We start from the raw sequence: 21,052 nt of genomic DNA on the forward strand, positions 1-21,052 counted from the left end.
TAAACATTCTCTTTAGATTAAAACAAATTTTCTTACTTGAATACGGAGAGAAGTCTGTTGAAAATTACCTCTGAATATTAGTAATTTTTGTGAAATTCCAAAAAATCTTGCAATTTGTACAGGAGTAATTGCATCAATTTTTTTTTCACTTTTCCCATCCAAAATTCGCAATTCTTCGTCTGTGATTATTCTCGAGTCCACCGACAATCCCCCAACATCAGCTGCCATTCTATCACACGGTATTATGTTTAGAGAGAAAAGGGAACGCGGGCGATATAAATTCAAAACAAAAATGAAAATTTCATTTAATTCGGGCGCAACGAGCGAGGTATCTTTCTTGAAACCCGCTTATCTCTGTTTTCCGGGCATAGGGGTGCCCGGAATTCCACTCTCCTACTGTCCCTAAGGTATCTTATACGAAGTCTACTGTAGCATATATATTCGAGGCATCCACAATGGGTTTAAGACGAGAAATCGGTGGTCTTCGCACTGAGAGAAAAATCTGAAGTTCGACTTACAACAAGAAAATAGTTGAGGCATTTTGGTGAACGATACGATTTTTTTTTGTATGCGGCATATAACATTATAGTAACTTCACAAGCGTAATTTTTGCAAATCAAAATGCAGTTAAACTAACCAAAGTTCAAAAGTAACCACGACAAATCTATCGTGAGTAGAACTATAAAATAGTTGCAATGACTACATTCCATTGTAGTAATAACTTCTCCGGCCATAGTTACCGTAACCCATGAAAAATTGTTGAGGACTTTTTGACTATAATTCGATGGTGATGGAATATAGTCAGACGAATTATATTTTTCTCTCAGTGCCGAATAAAGCAGTATGATGATGAATGAAATATGTTTTTTTGTTTCGAAAGAAGTTAATATTTTCAATACGATAAAAAAAGTTTCTTTAAATGTTCCCCATGATATCTTCATCATAAGACCCTTTCGAGGATATTTCAATTGCTCAACAGTAACTACCCAATCTCAAACACCCCCATCATCCAGTTGTTGACTTAAAGGTCAATCCCATACTGTTTGTCACAAGTAGCTCAACCAGGCAACAGAGGCCCACTCACGAGATACACAGATTCAATCTCGATAACCACAACCGTATATGTAGATTCCGGGCGAATCGTTGGTCGAGTTATGTTGGTGAGAGCGTGGGTGAGGGTACGGAAATTCAGTCTGCAGCCCCGAAAGGAGAGAAGGGCAAGAGTATAACGAGAGTCCAGGATTAGGCAAGAGCAGACGTTATTGAGAACGTTATCGCTGAGGCCTCTCACGGACAAGTTATCCTATTCGCAAAATTACTCAACCACTTTCGAAAATGAACGGGTGAAACCACGAGACAGAGAGAGAGATGGAGATAATGAAGGTTTTATCGTCCACGCACATCTTTTCCCTCAATAAATACAATATTTCTGCCAAGATTACGTAATTAATTTGATTGAGATCTATTTATTCGGCTGAAATTAATTTGTGTGACAATTGAATGCACATGGAAATATACAGGGTGTCCCAAAACTCATCGGACATATCGCGAAGGTAGTGTAGAGGGGTTAGGTGGAGACGAGAAATTGAAATTCCATTGACTTTTCCCCTTAAATCGAATTCCGTTTTCCGGAGAATTCTACCAAACTTCTGCAATGAATTTAAAAATGAAAAAATAAATAAATGAAGAATTCAAAAAAACGAAATATGAAAGAAAAAATTTTGAATAGAACGAATCCGAGTCCCAGTCTAATTTTTTTAATATGTTTCATAGAAATAGTCACTTTGGACAAAGAAATGAAAAAACATTCAATCGCGGTGGGGGAAAAGGGTACCACGCACAATTTCCTACTTTTTTGGTTATTTTAATGCATTTCCGATGATGTGAACTAATTGGCACAATGCTCAAGGGAAAGAATGGAAAATTTCCGTCGGAAATACTCACTGAAAACCCGAAAAAATTGACCTGTGCTGCAACGTAAAATTTTGTCAAAAACTCATAAAACACAAAACTTTACCATGTGGACGTAATGGAATTTGAAAAACATTGAAAACAATTTTTTAGGCCGTTTGAATGACAGGAAAGCCATATAAGAAGCCTCAACAAAATTAAATTTTTGAAGGCACAAAGCCACACCAATAATTGGCGAAAACACCCAAATATGTCACGTTTAATTCATCTCCATGTATTTACGAACAACTATTCCCTTTCACGGTAAAAGCATTTATACAAGGACACTCAACAACAATTCTTGCCTAGAATTAATTCAATTGTGTTATTATATACCAACGATAACGACCGCATAACTGATTACCATGAAAATTGTCGTGTCCTCACTGACGACATGAGACTCGGATTTGTCGGCATATTCTCATAAACGTGCAAACGAGGTCTAACGATAATGGAAATGAGCTTATATTTCGGCTCTGTAATATGAACAAAATGCTGTCGACATACTGCCGCTACAAAACCAACTGCTCCACTGGATTTCAGCGATATTTGTACCTTTTGCCATTACCTTTTTTGATTTATTCTCAGTAAAAAATATTATGGATGTAGCAAATGTCGGGTCAATGCGGAATAAAGATAAAACCGTAGAGTAGAGATGAAATATCTCGCAATGTGGCAGTGGATAACTGAATTCGATTAAAAAGGGCCGGGGGGGGGGCATATTGGAGGGAGTGATTTTAATCAGTGAGTTGTGAAATGGGAATGAGTAATTTGCGATGTTCAATCACCGCAATTTATGTGTTTCATATTCTTCCAGAGTAGCGTGAAAAATGCGATCTCCAACGGTGGATGAAAATATTTTCAGGGTTAAAACTCATCAATCCAGCGGAGGGGGTGGTTAAGGGAGCCTCGAGTGGAGGAATGTGGCCGGGGAGGGTTGCAAGAGTCAGTAAAAATGCATGCGCATATTTCAAACTTATTACACTTTCTTCTGTACACTTTTCATCGCGCATCCCTTGCTAGAGCCTCAGAGGGTATATGCTCAACCTGAGTATCCGAGTTATGTTCGAATTTATCTAGTGTGCACGACAATGGCCAATACAGTGACGGTAAAAAATGTTATTCATGGCTGGAGATGCGTTTTTCAATAGTCCCAAGGTTCAGGAATTATGAATAATATTTTCTTCGATGGAGGATGGATATTCCGATGGATGAGAATTTAATGGGAAATCATTTTTTGTCGCTCTGTTCGTGGAGCTTCGTGCACTCACCATTGTCGTGACAATTATATTACGGGTGCAAATATATTATTCTTGATTTGAGTACACTCTTAAAAATTTTCCACTGAAAATTCAAGGAATTTTGTCATTAAAAATGCGGAATTTCATGGAAAAATCCGTGAGAACTGTCAACTTCTGTTTAATTATTCCGGAAAAATTAATGAAAAATCTGGAAAATTCAGAGAAGGTTCTCCTTAAATTTCAGATTTCTCTGAATTTTTACGGGATTTTTTCAAAATTTCTGGAATTCTGAGAGTTTCAAAGGAATTCCCGGAAAATTCAAGGGAATTTGACAGTGAATATTCTTTTTCACGTGAATATTCATGTACATTGTGGAATTTCCATCTTCTTGCCCATAAAAAATCCAGACTACTAAATTTCCAGAGAAACTTGAAATTCCATTGACTTTTTCTCCTGAAATGGAGCTGAAGGTCTTTTTTCGGAAAATTCAGCTAAATTTTTTCAACAGTGTATATCATATACTTGATTCAAATATATTTTATGCTTGAATGGGGGATGGGTGTTTCAATTCGCGACTGATTATTTCGTATCAGCCCCAGTTGTACCATGCGCTTTCAAGTATAATATAAGGGTCAGACAAGTGAGAGAATATAAGGGTCAAAAAGTTGAGGTTAAAAAATGAGGGCCGAAATATTATTGTCACAAACTGATGGCCTGAATGTAAAGGTGAAGGAATGAGGGTCAGAATGTTGGAGTTAAAAAAAGAGTGTCAGAATATTAGGATAAAAAAATTAGGGTCAGAATATAAAAATAAAAAAAGTGGGTGTCAGGCAATGAGGGTCATATAAGGGCTTAAAACGGTGATCAGGCATAATATATGACTTATATTTAAACCCTCATTGCCTGACACCCACTTTTTTTACTTTTATATTCTGACCCTAGTGTTTTGACTCTAATATTCTGACCCTCATTTTTTAACCTCCACTTTTTGGCCCTTATATTCTGACACTTATTTCCTGACCCTTATATTTCACTTAAAAGGGCTTGCTACAACCCGGCCTGATACAAAAGAATAATTTTCGAATTGAAATACCCATTCCCCAAATGTCAGTAAATTTTGGAATTTCACCATTTTTTCTACCCCAAATCAAATTTTCCTACCGAGTCGATAAAATTTTAGTTTTTCCTAACAGTACATGAAGCAAGTAATCTAGGAGCTAAATAATAAATGGTGTCCCGTTGAGGGACACGATGTAGTGATGATAAATCGTTTTTTTTCAGCGTGAATTAAACCCAAAAAGCGGTATTCTACCCCTATCTATGAACGATCTGTCATTTATCGGTATAAATCACCTATAAAACCGACTTATGCTATCGTAAATATACTACGCACACTGATAGAATGATTAATTTATTCTAAACGAGATTCGTTAACTATTAACGAATGGTAGAGTTGAATAAGACCAAATGAATATTCGTTAATAGTTAACGAATGGTTCACTTGAATGGCGAAAGTCAAGTCAAACAAATGTACATTCGTTAACTATTAACGAATGAACATTTGGTGGGACCGAATAGACCCTAACCTCCAACCAAAATCCATTCGTTAACAATAACTAATCCGTTCTATCAGTGCATGAGTCGATACGCTCGTATAATTTTGTGCGTGACATGTTTCCCCTACATCAAGAGCGATGCTTCATTTGAATATAGAATAAACTTTATTTAAATAATAGTGAAAATGTAAAAAAAATTTGAATCTTTAATTTGAGAAAAGCATATTACGAAAATTTCGGAGATATTCCTCGAAAACTTAATTAAGGGCTAAATCGACTTGAACCGTTTTACCTCTTCGTACACTGATAGAATAATTCATTTATTCCAAACGAGATTCGTTAACTATTAACGAATATTCATTTAGTCATATTCAACTCTACCATTCGTTAATAGTTAACGAATGGTTTACTAGAATGACGAAAGTCAAGTGAAACAAGGCTTCGCAAATGTACATTCGTTAACTATTAACGAATGAACATTTGGTGGGACCGAATAGACCCTAACCTCCAACCAAAATCCATTCGTTAACAATAACTAATCCGTTCTATCAGTGTATAATCGCAATGCAATGCTTTGTGACTGGAATGACCTATTCACACAGCTTCCTGAAACAAAATTATCATACAAAGCCGCCGATCAATTCTCCCTAAAAACGGATGAAAAATATTCCTCGAAAAATCTTTCCATAATTTACGCAACCGGGCTCTTCCGTTTTATTGGTAACTCGCGCTCTTGCATCCGGATACCTGTCGTTGTACCACCAAGTGCAGTACGTATACAGGGCATGTAGATTTTTCGTCCAGTGGGAGCCATTTTCCTGCGGGTCCTTTACTACTGCACCACCAAAGCTATCCTGATCGAATGCCCCTTTGGCCTCAGTCGCTGCCCTCCCCACCCCCTCCCGCCCAAATGTATTCTGCAAAAGTAATATTTAAATTCGACTCTGTACCCCAGCCTATTGCACTCCATAAAGTATTGCTTTCCGCTCAGGTACTCCGAATGAAAATGTATCCCCTCGAATATAAATTTTTTAGTATTCTCCACCCATTGCCACTGGAATTCAACCGTATCACGACTGCATTTTATCGGGAAATAATCGTCCAAAGAGCGATACAAGCAGAAGAGCTTACAGAGCGGTATAACGACTCAACGACTCCAGCTCCAGCTCGAGGAAAATGGAGACATTTTACCTCTACACGACACGTGAGACCGCACTGATTCGATCGCCCTCCCCCCCTGCCCGAAAGAGGTTGGAAGAGCCGTATATGGACGATAGCCCATCCAATCCGAAACTCCAGCGATTCTCCGTCATTAGATTTCAAGACCCAAAAGGAAAAGCCATGATGGGAAAGGATTCGTGTTTTGAATATTGCCAGCGAGTGCTTGCGGCTGCTCTCTCGTTTTTTTTTCCATCTTCTTGACTGGCTTCAGACCTATTCAAAGCCACCAGACGCGAAATGCACTCGACTGTGCGCTCAGTGACGTGAGTTTTTCTAATTAGAAAGACCGTCCCAAGCCACTTTGCTGGTGAGGGTATTAAGCGGGCTAATCGCCCGGGCACTTTCATGTCTTTAATGAAAGCTCTGAGAGAGGGGCCCGCATTTAACGTTAAACATTCTCTATCAGTCATCGTACGTATTTGTGGCGGGTGCGTCGACTGAGCGGTACTTTTGAGCTGACAATTAGGATTACACTGATCAATTTATGACTACACTGAGAGAAAAATCTGAAGTTCGATTTACAATAAGAAAATAGTAGAGGCAGTTGAATGATACGATTTTTTTTTGTATGTGGCACATAACATTATAGTAACTTCACAAGCATAATTTTTGCAAATCAAAATGCAGTTAAACTAACCAAAGTTCAAAAGTAACCACGACAAATCTATCGTGAGTAGAACTATAAAATAGTTGCAATGACTACATTCCATTGTAGTAATCACTTCCCCGGCCATAGTTACCGTAACCCATGAAAAATTGTTGAGGACTTTTTGACTATAATTCGATTGTGATGGAGTATAGTCAGAAGAATCATATTTTTCTCTCAGTGTACACTGTTAGAAAGTTCTTGAAATTTCAGCATAATGTCATCTGAATTTTCAATGTTGTGAAGTTGAATTCAATTTTAAATGAAAACGTAAATTTATCATTCATATTGAAAATTCAAGAAAATTGGGTTTTTCATGTTAAACAATGATTGATTCAATGAAAGCATGACTTTCCAAACTCATCGTGAAAATTGAACATCACATACAATTCAATTTTCAATAGATTGAAAATACAGAGAAGTTATTGCCCGAATTTTCAAAATTTTCAAGGTTTTTCAAGGCTTGAGAATTACTTGAATATTAAAAAAAATGAACGGATTCGTTAATGAAGAATTCTAGAGAAATTTCATGCACCCTTGTCGTTGTTAAAAAATTCTAGCTTTTTCACTTGAAATTTCAAGAGTAATTTTCTAACAGTGTACTATTTTAATTTTACTTATTATTAGTTAATAATTTATTTATTACCTATTATTACAGTTACACTAGCGGGTGTATTTTTTACTTTGCAGTACACAATAAGTCCCTGCGCTGAGAAAATAGTTGGAGAGAAATTGCCAAACAAGTCAAGCAATCGTGGAACAACCTCGATTTCGAGTGCTTTTTTACCTTAAATAAGAGAAAAAGTGCGAGATTAATAGTGACTTTTACTCCGTCGACCCGGGAAAATTTACAATTTCTTCAATTCTGATTGTGGCCGATCAGGATGGGTTGTTCGGGGTTACGGGACACATTGAACCAAAATGTAAGGAATATCTGTCAAATTCGTAGAAAACAATTGACAGGCTACAGGAAAATTATCAGTGTGAAGCGTGTTACGTGACCCCGAATCCCGCACTCTGATTGGTCAAAATCAGAATTGAGGAAATTGTCCAGAGCTTCAAAATTATCGGGTATTTTCCGATAGTTTCGTTGCAAACAATTGAGGGTGTCAAGTTCTGCAGGTTAAAAAATCCCGAGTGCTTGCGCGAGGGATTTTTCTGCAAAACTTGGTACGATGATTTGTTTGCAGGGGAGCTTGAGGGAAATACGCGATTAATTCCGAATCTCGAGGGGGATTTGTCGTATGATTTTTCCCAATCAAATTTTGGCCAAGCAAAGTGCAGTGGACAACATCAAGAAATGAATTGCGGAAGATTTGAACAAATTATGTTAATAGAATAACCCGATTTCCATAGACTGTCAAATATAAGATTCTATCTGAAATGAGCCGAAAAAATGAAGAACTACTGCGAAATATTCAAAAGCTAGAAGGAAGTATCCGATATAAAACTGTCGGGTAGCCCCACATACTGCGCTCTGATTAGTCGAAATCCGATTTGGAAAAATAATCAGTGTAATCATTTGAACTATCGGCATTGAAATTCAAGATTATTTCTGTGTAGAAATATTATCACGCCCTTCGATCTTCAAATTTTTGTTTCTCCAGTGAATTTGACAATGATTGAGGTGGTCTACCCATCCCCAAGCTCAAACGTCGACGGGCTATTAGCCTCCCGAGCCTCGAGGAAATGACGCACTCCCAGTCCACGACCCTATCCAAGCGCAACTGTCACCCCAATACGATGTAATTTTTCACCTTGTTGCGTTGAAAGTGAGAAACGAAAGGAGTGTCGACGCACGTAAATAGCAATAGTCACAGATTCCCCCAGCCCGAGATAAGGGCTTTGCGTTATCGATCTGAATATTAATGCTCCTGAGTGTGGTCACGAGGATCACGCGATCAGACGTTGACCTACTATTTCCGAGTATCACATGACTTTCACCCTCACTCGAGGGCTCTCTCCCTTTTTTTGAATCTGAAGTATACTTCCAAATCAACGCCCCCGGCAGTAAGGGGAGAGAACATTTGTCAAGGAGCGGAATGTGGGTGGGTTCGTAACCCTCCATTAACTGGTGTCAAATTTTCAAGGTTATATTGACCCCTCCAAAATGGCCATTGATTAATTAATTTCGGCGTACGGGAATATCAGTCACGGAATTGTTGTAACAGTGAAAAATGATCGACTGATTCCGTTCGTCATGAGAGAATGGAATTTGAAATTTTTCAGTTAAATTACACCCTGTTGAAAACTTTTGGCCGACATTTCCGGTACAATCCTTGCACGGGAAAAATGTTGGAGCTAAATTACCAAACAAGTCAAGTAATCGTGGAGCAATCTCGACTTCCAGTACTTTTTCACAGTAAAATTCCAGAATTTTAAGCAGCGTTAAGACGAGATTGCCTTAATTTATTTGAATTTTCAATCCAATATGAATATTCAGTGCTAAATTACATTGAATTTTCAGTGAAATCTGAAATTTCATTACCGGAATTTTCTAGTTTTCTATACATTTTCAGGGAAAAATGGCATTGAAATTTACAGTTCTCTTGGATTTTTCCACGAAATTGTGAATTTTCAATGACGAAATTCCTTGAAATTTTAGTGGTAATTAAATTCGATGAAAATTTCCAAAAAGCGTACCGGAAATTTCAGACAAAAATTTTTAATAGTGCGTATATTAAAATTTGTCACGATTTTCGAGACAATTTTCATCCAACTTTTCTCTTCGTGTGAAAATTGTTATCACATTATAGTTTCACCGATATTTCAGATGAAGGAATTTTGTCATTGAAAATTCAAAATTTCATGGAAAAATCAATGGAGACTGCAGTCTTTTGTTCAATTAGTCCCTAAAAATTGATACAAATCATCAAAATTTAAAGAAATAAATTCATAAAATTTCAGTTAATTGAGAATTCTGCTCAATTTAGTATGAACATCCATGTTTCGATTAAAAATTCTCATCCTCTGTGCAAAATCAAGCCTTCACCCTTATATTTTCACTCCTCCTTCCCCGTATGTTCTCCTTCCCCCAAAGAATGAGCATTCAGCCAAATTGCTTCTCCCTCCCCTCCCATCATCAACTATATCCTTTAATTGTCGCTAGTAATTCCTGCCGACATAATTACGCAGTCTCCCAAGCCCATACTTTTCCGTTGAGTCTACTTTCCCCCAACTTTTCCATTCTCCACAATTGCTCTCGCTGTACTTTTCCCTCCACATTAACTTCCCCAATGTCCCCTCATCTACACATAATTACATGATACAATATTCTCGATGAAGTTCACACTGGAATTCAAACTTTCCGCCTCATCTTCAGAAGTAAATGACTCCTCAACGGATAATTATCTCGGGTAATCCAGTCCCATTCCTTTCCAGCGATACAAAAGCTCCAATTAAACCCACGAATCTGCATATTCACTGGACTGGAAGGCATAAAAATGATAAAGCTCTCATGATTTCCAAAAACACACAGAGGAAGAAAGTTTCTGGTTTGCGGCACCGCTGTACTGAAATCCACAGCCATAGTACACTGATACACGGAGAGAAATTTTTGATAAAAATTATCCTACCGCTCTATAAAAGTGTATCATGAGTCATCGTTTCCTCATTTCTATCCCGAAATTTAGTAAAAATTAATATATGATGATCAAATTTTATTCTACGTTAGAGAAATTTTATTCTGATAAAAATAAAAATTACTGTGCTGGCAGAGTAAAAGTTACTGTACCGGTAGGGTACAATTTACCAACCGTTCTAGAATTTTCGTTGTTATTTACATAAAAATTATTGGACTGGAAGGGTAAAATTTGCTATGCGTCAGGATAAAATTTCTCAAACGTAGAATAAAATTTGATCATCATATATTAATTTTTACTAAATTTCGGGATAGAAATGAGGAAACGATGACTCATGATACACTTTTACAGAACGCTAGGATAATTTTTATCAAAAATTTCTCTCCGTGTAGCAAAGGTGGAGGGATTTAGCTGTAGCTAACGAATACCATTCGTTAATTATTAACGAATGGGGTTAATATGTACTTGACAAGCGGGTAAAGTGGACAGTAGCATTCACTACCCATTAAAGGAGGATACCGGCACTGACTCATTGAACATTTATAACCCTTTGGTACATCTCTGATATTGATATGGATGACCAGATGGACGTCCGGGCCCACCAATTTCACCGCCGTCCTTTTAAAGGCAATTCATTTTTAAATTACATTGAAGATAGTTTTTTTACATCCCGAGCACGGAGAGAAATATTCACTTGTAATACCACAAGAGCTTCAAAATTATCGGGTATTTTCCGATAGGTTCGTTGCAAACAAACGAAGGAGTCAAGTTTTTCAGGTTAAAAAAGCACGAGTGATTTTTCTTGAAAAACTTGACGACTTCGTTTGTATGCAGGGAACCTTGAGGAAAATGCCCGATTAATTTTGAAGCTCGTGTGGTATTCGGGGGATTATTTTTCCAATCCAAATGTCGGGCAATATAATTGGACCATGAGACGAAACTCACAATTGAGAAACGAAAATTGTATAATTAACACGACACAATTGAATTCAATCTGTCAATTTGACGAGGGGTTAATTCGACTGCATGATGTTTTGTTTTTTATATAGCAACTACCAGAGAAAATTATCAAAAAATTATCAGTTGAAAACCCTGTAGCTTGTACCACGTGATGTCGAATGGGCCAATTATATTGCCCGATATTTGGGTTGGAAAAATAATCAATAAAAATTACGTATATTCAATAAAACTTTCCGTAATTCCGGAGCGAAATGTGGTTGTAGGAAATTTTACGGAACTGTCACGGAATTTTTCCGGAGCGTTCCGCTTTGGCAGGGAAAATCGAGACGAGAATTTCTAACAGTACAGTCTACATTTTTGCGGATTCAAGCCATATTCCTACTGGAACATTTATTTTAACAGAAAAATTTCATTCAAGTTTGCCACGTGAAAAAAACACCAAATAATGCATTTCTATTTAACTGGAACTAGTACTTTTACCTCTAGATTTCAGTACCACTGAAATCCAGCGACTGTTCCTGGAAACCAGAGACTTTTTGTCTCTGTGCAAACCATTCCGAAAGCACGGGCGAAATTTAAAATTCGGGGCTATCAGGGCGTGACATCGGTCCGCATTTACTCACGCAGAGATTTTATCGTCAGCGATGCCTGGTACAGGGCGAATGAGACAATTTACCCCATTCTCCCTGTTAAACGGGGCAAAATGGTTCTTTTCAAAGGAGCAGATATTACACGCTCGGGGAGGAAGTTCAGTGGTGAGGGTGCGAGTGAGATCGAGTTGGCAATAGGGGTGGATCGGGTGAAATGGCGAAGCGTCGAGAGGGCGAGGAGGGGGTTGTGCTGTGGCGGGGAGGGAGCAAGTGACAACAGCGCAGTCCTGTCGGGAGCGTCGCAGCTTGCGGACGCTCGGCACGGCTCTTCTATTCCTCCAACGACCGTTCGGATCGACATCTCGTGCCAGTATCTGATTATGTATCAAAAGGATTCATGAGACCATCTGAACAAGAGTCATAACGATCATTTATTTTTGAATAAATCGGCGACAGTGATCGATTTTTTTATTATGTAATGTAGTATTTACATTAATTGCGATGGTGAGAGTGTGTGGGATAACATGTGCATTGTGTTGCGTGTTCACGGTGTCATAGCGTCGATGTGTGATGATGATCGGGGTACCATCGGAGAAATGTACCTCGTGGACAGCAGCCCATTGTCCCGGAGATCTGCGAGGTCCAGCGATTCAGACGTGTTGTAACGATTCAATCGCAAGATCGTCGATTAATGCCGGTGAATCATTGGGCGAGCTGCATCGGTTGCTCAGTGATGGAAGAGTGATGTTTACGATGTCGGATGGCTCCATGGAGATGAGGGTAGGGGGTGAGAGTGAGTGATGGTGAGAATCCTTTGGTGTTTTTTTTACTCTTATGAGGAGTGAAAATGGATGAATATTTTTTTGAAATTGTGATTAAGTCGGGGGGGTTTTCCTGAGGTACCTCTTGTGTATTCGTTAACCTTCGATATACCGTCGGGTCTCTCGCGGGTTGAATGATGAAATGAGCAATCCGTTTTATTTCTTCACAGCCCCCAGAGGGAAAGGCAAGCGAACGGACGTATTCATTAAGGCCAGAGCGGGCTAGACGTGATTTCGATGCAAATCCAATTGTTCTCGCCCTCACTGGGCCTTTGTCACATTGCAAATTTTTTTAGGTGAGTCGGTGGGACTTTCCATGGGGAAGAAAGCGCTGGGAATTCCGGGTTTATTGCTTGTTTTCAACGAGCTGGCGTATTCGACAGCACTGATTGCTTTTTATATTAATCCTCGGTAGTGCATTCCAATGGATAATTTGTACGGAAAATGAGGGAACGCTCGACGGCAACACATGGAGAATGTTTATGAAGATTATTGGAATGCAAATTACTCGCTGGAATGCGGGAGGTTGCATTTTCCGAGGGGTTTCGTACAGCGGGACGCGGAAACTCACGCTCTTATCATTTAACCGTGCAGTACGTTGTTGGTATTCGAGGGCGGGAGTTACGGTGTAGTGATGATAACACGGGGAAAAATATATTCTTGAACTGAGAGGGTTTCATTTGATTTGAATTATTGAGTTCTTCAGGGGAGACTACTGTGAGTTTTAAGAGTCGCTGGGTAATGGAATGAGATTTCTCATACATTGAAGATCGGTTATATGTATGTAGAAACGAATAATTAGTGCAAAATGATAATTACATATTAGTTTTTTGAAATTCACTTCCTGCACTGCTAATTTCTTTTTTTTTTTAATTAAAAATTGCACCTTGCATGTGAAATAGCCCGAAAAATATTTCTGAAAGAATCGAGAATATATTTTAAATATTGCAAGGATAATTCAGTAGCGAAGCGGTAAACCGGGTTACGTCGATTTCGACTTTTGGCCAGTTTTTGATGAATATCTCGGAACCTACGAGAGATAGCAAAATTTTTCTCACAACGTTTTTTGTAACGCTCAATTGGATCTACAAAAAAGGTTATGACAACAATTTTTCTATCTTTTTTAGATTCCGAGATATTCGTCAAAAACTGGCCAATCGTCAAAATCGACTTAACCCGGTTTACCGTTTCGCTATTGAATTTTTCTGCCTATTTAAACTGAATGGCGCAATTTTTTATATTAAACAAAACGAAATTAGCTGTCTTGGAGTCAAATTTCAAAAAAATAATTCGTAATTGTTATTGTACACATTTTTTCAAAAATTTTGAACAAAAAGAGACCTCTGTAGCTCAAAAATTGGAGGCCCTGGACTATTTTTAACATTTGAAACATCTTCAGGGTAAACGCACAATAAACAATTAATTTTTTTGCACTAATTATTCGTTTTTAGTTATAGATAATCGGTCTTCAATGCCTGAAAAATCTCACTCGACGAATTTTAAAACTCATAGTAGTCTTCTCTTGAAACGAGAATAAATGTTTTTCGTAAATCTCACGAGAGTGATAGTAAATCGGGTTTAGGGAAAAAATGGTTATGAAATTTCAAGTGCTGAGTAGAATTGACGGAAATTTATGAGTTTTCAGTGGGAGTGAGATGGAAATTTCACAACTCGATTGAATTTTCAGTGGAACATGAATATTCAGAAACAAAATGACATGTATTTTCAATTTTTCCCTGAATTTTCCTGATTTTTCTCAATTTTCACAGAATAATTAAACTGAAAAATCAATTATCTTATTGATTTCCAGATCATGTGAACAGAAAATGAATGAAATATTTGATTTTTCATTGATAAGACATCCTGATATTTCAGTGGAACTTGAAGATGATAAAAATTTCCGGAATTTGGCACGGAAAAATCCAACGAAAATTTTTAACAGTGCAAGGAGACAGCGTGGAATCTGAAATTTGTACTCTTGAGTCAAGAATATTAATTTTTTAATTATGAAGGAAGGTTCACATTGTCGCATAATTTTTTCTGAAGTTTTTTCTTCGTCTACTTGAAAAAGGTCTTACTCTCACATTTTCATTCATTCCTTGCCCTTTGAGGGTTTCGCTTGCAGATTATTAAATGACTCCTTTCAATGTAGTTATAGTAACACAAGGCCGTAACAAGTACTCTCACATCCCCCAGCACTTCTCCCGAAATTCATGTTGCTCGAGTGAAGTGGCACACGCGGACCAAATAACAACACAAACCCGGAATTCACCCCCTGACACTGACAAACTTTCACGTCGACTCTCCTCTTTGCCCTTCGCGACAACTTGTAATTCATTCCCGGAATAATTACGCCCGCATATTTCATACTCCATCATTGACATTTCAACAATCTGGAGCTTGTAAACCACGAGGATTCAGGGAAAAATGACGGATAACACGTGCCTCATCACTATTCACATCATCATGCAACAATGTATAATTAACTCTGAATAATTTCCCAGCCAATTAATTCAGGGTGGTATTCCGGTGGAGTATTGAATTCAGTGAGATTTCATAATTTTCGTCACATCTCCATTGTCCATCCATCAAACCCCGAAAGGAATAAACTTTCTCCTCCCATTTTTTCACTTTTTCTCGAATCGCAATTTCCTCTTTTGTAGAACATCACACTGACGAAAACAAAATTTTCTGAGAAGTGCGTCTTTACTGCAAGAAACTCAAGAAACTCGTGGCTTGAAAATTTTCAAGAGCCAAATATCTTCCACTAAGAAAATAAAACCTTTCGTCAAGAAATTTTATGCTTGTTCTAATGACGAGGATTATCTCTTGATGACAAGAAAGGGATTTCTCATGCCGAGTTAAGGCCCGGGTGGATTATCTTTCAACCGTGATCTTGGTTGTTTTTTTTATTTTGATAATCTGAAATGATCTCCAATTGCTATTCAGTTTTACATCGTCCTGGAATCTCCAAAAATTATGATTGTACAATCAGAAAAACGTTGAAAAAAAGTTGAACATTTTCAAAGAGCATTTTTGAATAATATTGGAAAATAAATCCAACAGGGAGGGAATTGCAAATTAATAATTTGATGTATGTAATGGCTGTTAGGTCGTCATTTGTCACAGTAGTGAATGGCTGTTAGATCGTTAGTTACCATGATGAATTATCCATTCACTATTTCCTCTCTATCGGACTTATTTCTTAATCCTTATTAAAAATGCTCTTTGAAAATGTTCAGTTTTTAAAATATTTTTTGTTGATTGTACAATCATAATTTTTAGGTACTCTTGCGTGATGTAAAATCCAATGGAAACTGTGATATATTTTACATTACGAAAATGGATAAACAATCGAGATAACGTTCGAAAGATAATACACCCGGGCCTTAAATTGAATTAATTTCTTTAATAGTTTTTTAGCCTCAATTCTACAATATTTTAATGCAAAAACCACTCGAATTGATTTGAAAACTCGTTTTCTTGATATTAACCAATTGTTCTCATCGTTCGGACAAGTATAAAATTCCTTGGCGTAAGATTTTCTTTCTTAATGTGAAATATTGTGCGCTTGGTAATTTTCTAGCCATGACTTTCTTGATACAAGTAAAGACGTACTTCTCAAAAAACTCTTGTCTTCTCAGTGCACGACATGCTGTTGGAAAAAGAAATGAAATTTCATGGACAATTGGCTAGTAATTTTCACAAGAGTGATAGTTGAACTCGATTTAAGGATATCCATGTTGTTCCAGAATAAAACGAAGTGGGTCATGCCACACGGAGAGAAAAGTTGGATAACAATTACCTCGAAAATATACTATAGGAATGGTAATCGTGGAGCGAAATGTAATTCAGTGAGAAAATACTAGTTTTTAGTGGATATCTTACGATTTTCTCGGTAAAAAAATACATCTATGGATGTAAAAATTATTCTCCAGTTTACACTGTTACAATTTTTTTGAAATTTCATGGGAAATATGATAGTAATTCTCATGAGAGTGACATTGAGTCGGATTTAGGAGGAAAATAGTATGAAATTTCAAATTTAAGGTAGAATTCAAGAAAATTCATGACTTCAGTAGGAGTGAGATAAAAATTTCACAACTTAATTAAATTTTCAATAGAACATGAATTTTCAGAAACACAATGATATGAATTTTCCTGATTTTTCAGAATTTTAACGGAATAATTGAACTGAAAAATCAAGTATTTCATTGATTTTCAGATCACTCGAACAGAAAATCAATGGAATATTTAATTTTTCAACAACAAGATTTCCTGACATTTCTATGGAAATTAAAAACGATAAAAATTGCTGGCATTTGGCACGGAAAATTCGGACGACAATTTCTAACATTGGAGTAAAATTTCCTACACCAGCAGGAGGTTGTTTGTTTTGTACCTGTCTGAAGCTCTCGGGGAGAGACGGAAGTGAATTTTTACCAAACAAGTGCGGTAAAAATCATTCTCCATTACAGAAAAATTATACGAAAAATGAGAGCAATTATTCACGTTCACGTGGATAATGTTTGATGGAATGTAGAGTAAATTTTAAAGTTTCGGTACAAATCACCATCACGTTTATTAAATTTTCCCAGACCAACGGAGTAAAATTAAAAATCCACTGTTAATCTCGCACTTTTGCTCATATTTAAGGTGAAAAAGTACTAGAAATCAGGGTTGCTGGAAGATTGCTCGACTTGTTTCTTGTTTAATAATTTTTCTCCGTGTAACAGGCCTTTTCACCTGGCAAATAAGTTGCTACACTCTGAGAATTAGATTTTAAAGCGCAAAATCCTCATAGAAATCATAGCTGCGCCTCCTTTTCAACTTTTGTTGCTCAATTGTAAAATACTTTTCCCCTTGAAATAAAAGAGAAGCCGACAATTCTGGATTTTGGTAGGGCCTTGCTTGAATATTTAATTGATGAACGGAGGGAAGAAATTAATTTCCACCCTAAATTCATTGTGTATGTGATTTGATAAACTGACTGATTGTAGCACTGGGAAATAAATTAATGACGCTCTAAAGATTGTATGATAAAAAGTGCTTCTTGGTGAGGGAGGAACCTCCGCCGTATACCCCCACTCTATCTAAATCCTCACTTGTGCTCGCGCTCCCTGCCGCTCTAATCGAGATTACTTCTTAGACAGAATTTAGTATAACGAATAATTTTTGTAAGGTATAATTGATGACGATATCACTGGAAATTAATAATAATCTCACTGAAAGTTAGTGACAAAATCACTGAATTCCAGAATTTCTAATGCGTTGTATTTCACATTCGCAAATCCCCAATTTTTAGAGATTCGCGGATCTTTAAAAATTGGGGATTCGCGATTGTGATTCCTAAAAATTAGGGATGGATCACTGAAAATTATTCACGTGACCCTGGAAGCTCGAGACGATACTTACTTGAATTTTCCTGAATTCTATTAATTTTTATGGAATAATAAAGCTGACAAGTGGAGTTTCCATTGATTTTCCCATAAAAATTTGATTTTCAAATGACGAAATTCCTTAAAATTTCAGTGGAGTCATAATATGAAAATTCGACTGGATTATTGGTCACTCGCTTCGCTCACTCCCATTGCGGGTGGGTTGAAATCAATCTCATCATTTTCTCATCATCATTCTCATTCATTCATCTCATCATTCTCATCTCATCAAACAAGAAATCAATCTCATCATTTCTCTGAGAGGAAACATCGAATTTGTAAAAAAAAATCATTTTTCGACGTTTTTTCACAAGTTTTATTACACAATCTAAAGAACCGCTGAGGCGATGTTGTTCAGAATCTAATCAGTTCTAAGTTACATGAAAACACATCAAAGGCGTGAAAAAAAAATGAATTGCATCGTTGTTCGAGAGAACTCGTCATGAAACGCGGAGAAATCATGAAATTTCCACAATCGATTTTCGGGGTCATTACAATAACTTTCTACGTATGAAAAAATCGTATAGGAATTTTCTATACGTATTGCGTACAGCATTTCTATAGGATTTTCGTATATGATATTCGGATATTTCTATACGGATATTTTTTATACAAATTATTTCTATACGATTTCTATAGGGTTGATCTTATACGACCCACTGGCACATGTATAGTAACATTTCGTATGGACTTGCGACATTTCTCTACGTTTTTCTCTGGAGCGTTTAGACATCTTTCGTATGCAAACAAAAATTTATGTAAAAATTTATGTATAGAGATAATTCGTATAGAAAATATCCGAATATCATGTACGGAAATCCTATAAAATTTCTATACGCAATCCGTATAGAAAATTTCTATACGATTTTTTCATACGTGTCTCCCTTCGGGTGGAGAAGTTACTAAAAATTTCCACACAGTGTACGCGAAATTTGAGCCGAAAATTTTCAACAGTGCGAGATATTTTACAAAATCATGTTCTCAAACAGAAAATTTTACGAGAAACAAAAATTCTCCTCTCAAGCCTGCAAACAATTCGAGTAAACACCAAAAATCCCGCAAAAGTGAGAATATTCACGCACGACTGAAGGTGCACTCGTCGCAATAGAAATTTCATTCCCATAAGCATGTAAATTGCCGATTTGCATTGCCCTAGTTCTTCATGAGAATGAAAAAATAAAAATTCAACTGAATCGATATGTACAACATCGATATATTCACGGGTGGACCCCCGAAATTTCATATCCGCTGAATATTCTCCCTGTGATGGATCCATCGAATATAGTCATATCAGAGGAAGTGACACGAGGGTGCAAGGTGCACTGAGTCAGTTGGAAAGGGGCTAAAAACTAGGACACGTTATAATATAAATAAAAGTCGAAGAAAAGAAAGAGTTAGTGAGGGACATGTGGACAATCTCTTAAACCTATTTGGAAGAAATACATGGAATGCCTAATGGTATTAAATGGCTAGAGGAAAATGGAGAATAGTGTCGGATGAAACCACTCGGGTCATCGTGAATAAAAGCTAATAAAGTTTCGTGAAAATTTAGTGACTGGATCCCATAAGTCGACTCCACTAAAACTTGAGTTCTTCCTGATTATTTTTCCCAATCGGATTTCGACCAATCAGAGCGCAGCATTTGAGGCTACCAGACAGTTTTATTTCGGATAGTTCTCCTAGCTTTTGAATATTTCTGAGTAGCTCTTCATCTTTTTACCTGAATATTTCGCAGTAGCCGTTCATTTTTTTGCTCATTTCAGATCGAATCTTGTATTTGACAGTCTACGAAAATCGGGTTATTCTATTAACATAATTTTTTCAAACCTTTCCTAATTCACTTCCTGGTGTTGTCCACTGCACTCTGCTTGGCCAAAATCCGATTGGAAAGAATAATTCGACAAATACTTCTCGAGATTCAAAATTAATTGGGTATTTCCCTCAAGCTCCGCTGTAAACAAACCATCGTGGCAAGTTTTGCAGAAAAATCCCTCGCGCAAGCGCTCGTGATTTTTTAACCTGCATAACTTGACACCCCCATTTGTTTGCAAGGAAGCTATCGGGAAATACCCGATAATTTTGAAGCTCTTGGGGTATTACTACTGATTATTTCGCTGTAGCTCTTAATTTTTTCGGCTCATTTCAGATTGAATTGGTATTTGACAGCCTACGGAAATCGGGTTATTCTATTCTATTAACAAATTATGTTCAAATCTTTCCTAATTCACCTCCTGATGTTGTCCACTGCACTCTGATTGACCACAACCCAATTGGAAACAATAATCTGACGAATACCCCTCGAGCTTCTAAATTAATTAATCTCTTGAGATATTACTACTGAATGTCATCTGAATGAAGGAAGAATGTCAAATTTTCATCAGTACTTTTTTCCACTCTCATTTTGTTCCTCAATCATTCGTTCCCAATTTTTTTCGGGGTATTAAATGACGAATATTAATACACTATTCAAAATTTTGAGGTAAAATTTCTTGTACATTTCTTGGACATTTACATCACATCATAGTTCCAGTGAAATCTCAAGGAATTTCATAATTGAAAATTCAAAATTTTATGGAAAGCTCAATAAAATCTGTAAATTTTATTTTATTCAGACAGGTATATTTTTGAATTTGCAATTTATTAAACATCCAGCTGAATTCGGCACTGAATATTCATGGATTTATTTTGCAATGCAAGTAAGCTGGGGAATCCTCATCTTCCTGGAGCTGAAAAGTTTAGAATTTCATGAAATGTCGAGCGACATTAAAAATTTCACTATTTTTACCTCCTAAATCGAATTAAATGTCCCTTTTCCTGAAAATTGCTAGTCAACTGTCCTTGAAATTATAATTTCTGTTTAACAGTGCACTTCAGTTTTCCAGTAATTTGTTCTCAACCCTTTTACGCATTTAGCTCTACACACACAGAAAAATGTTTTTTTGAATCAAATAAAAATCTTTATTTGGAATTTTTTACTTATTTCAAGAATATTTTTATTACAAATGAATGAACTCGTTTATTTGTTTACAGAAAAAGCATTGAATTATA

The 21,052-nt window shown here is 36.8% G+C and overlaps 1 protein-coding gene across 1 annotated transcript in view; it reads left to right on the forward strand.

Annotated features, from left to right (window-relative positions):
* LOC107047753 (small conductance calcium-activated potassium channel protein 2) overlaps positions 1-21,052 on the forward strand; it is a 163,847-nt gene that overhangs the window by 41,675 nt on the left and 101,120 nt on the right. The window lies entirely within an intron of this gene.

Source organism: Diachasma alloeum, unplaced genomic scaffold (assembly GCF_001412515.2).
Source record: "Diachasma alloeum isolate Michigan unplaced genomic scaffold, Dall2.0 Dall_scaffold_78908, whole genome shotgun sequence".
In the NCBI taxonomy this organism is placed as follows: Eukaryota; Metazoa; Arthropoda; class Insecta; order Hymenoptera; family Braconidae; genus Diachasma; species Diachasma alloeum.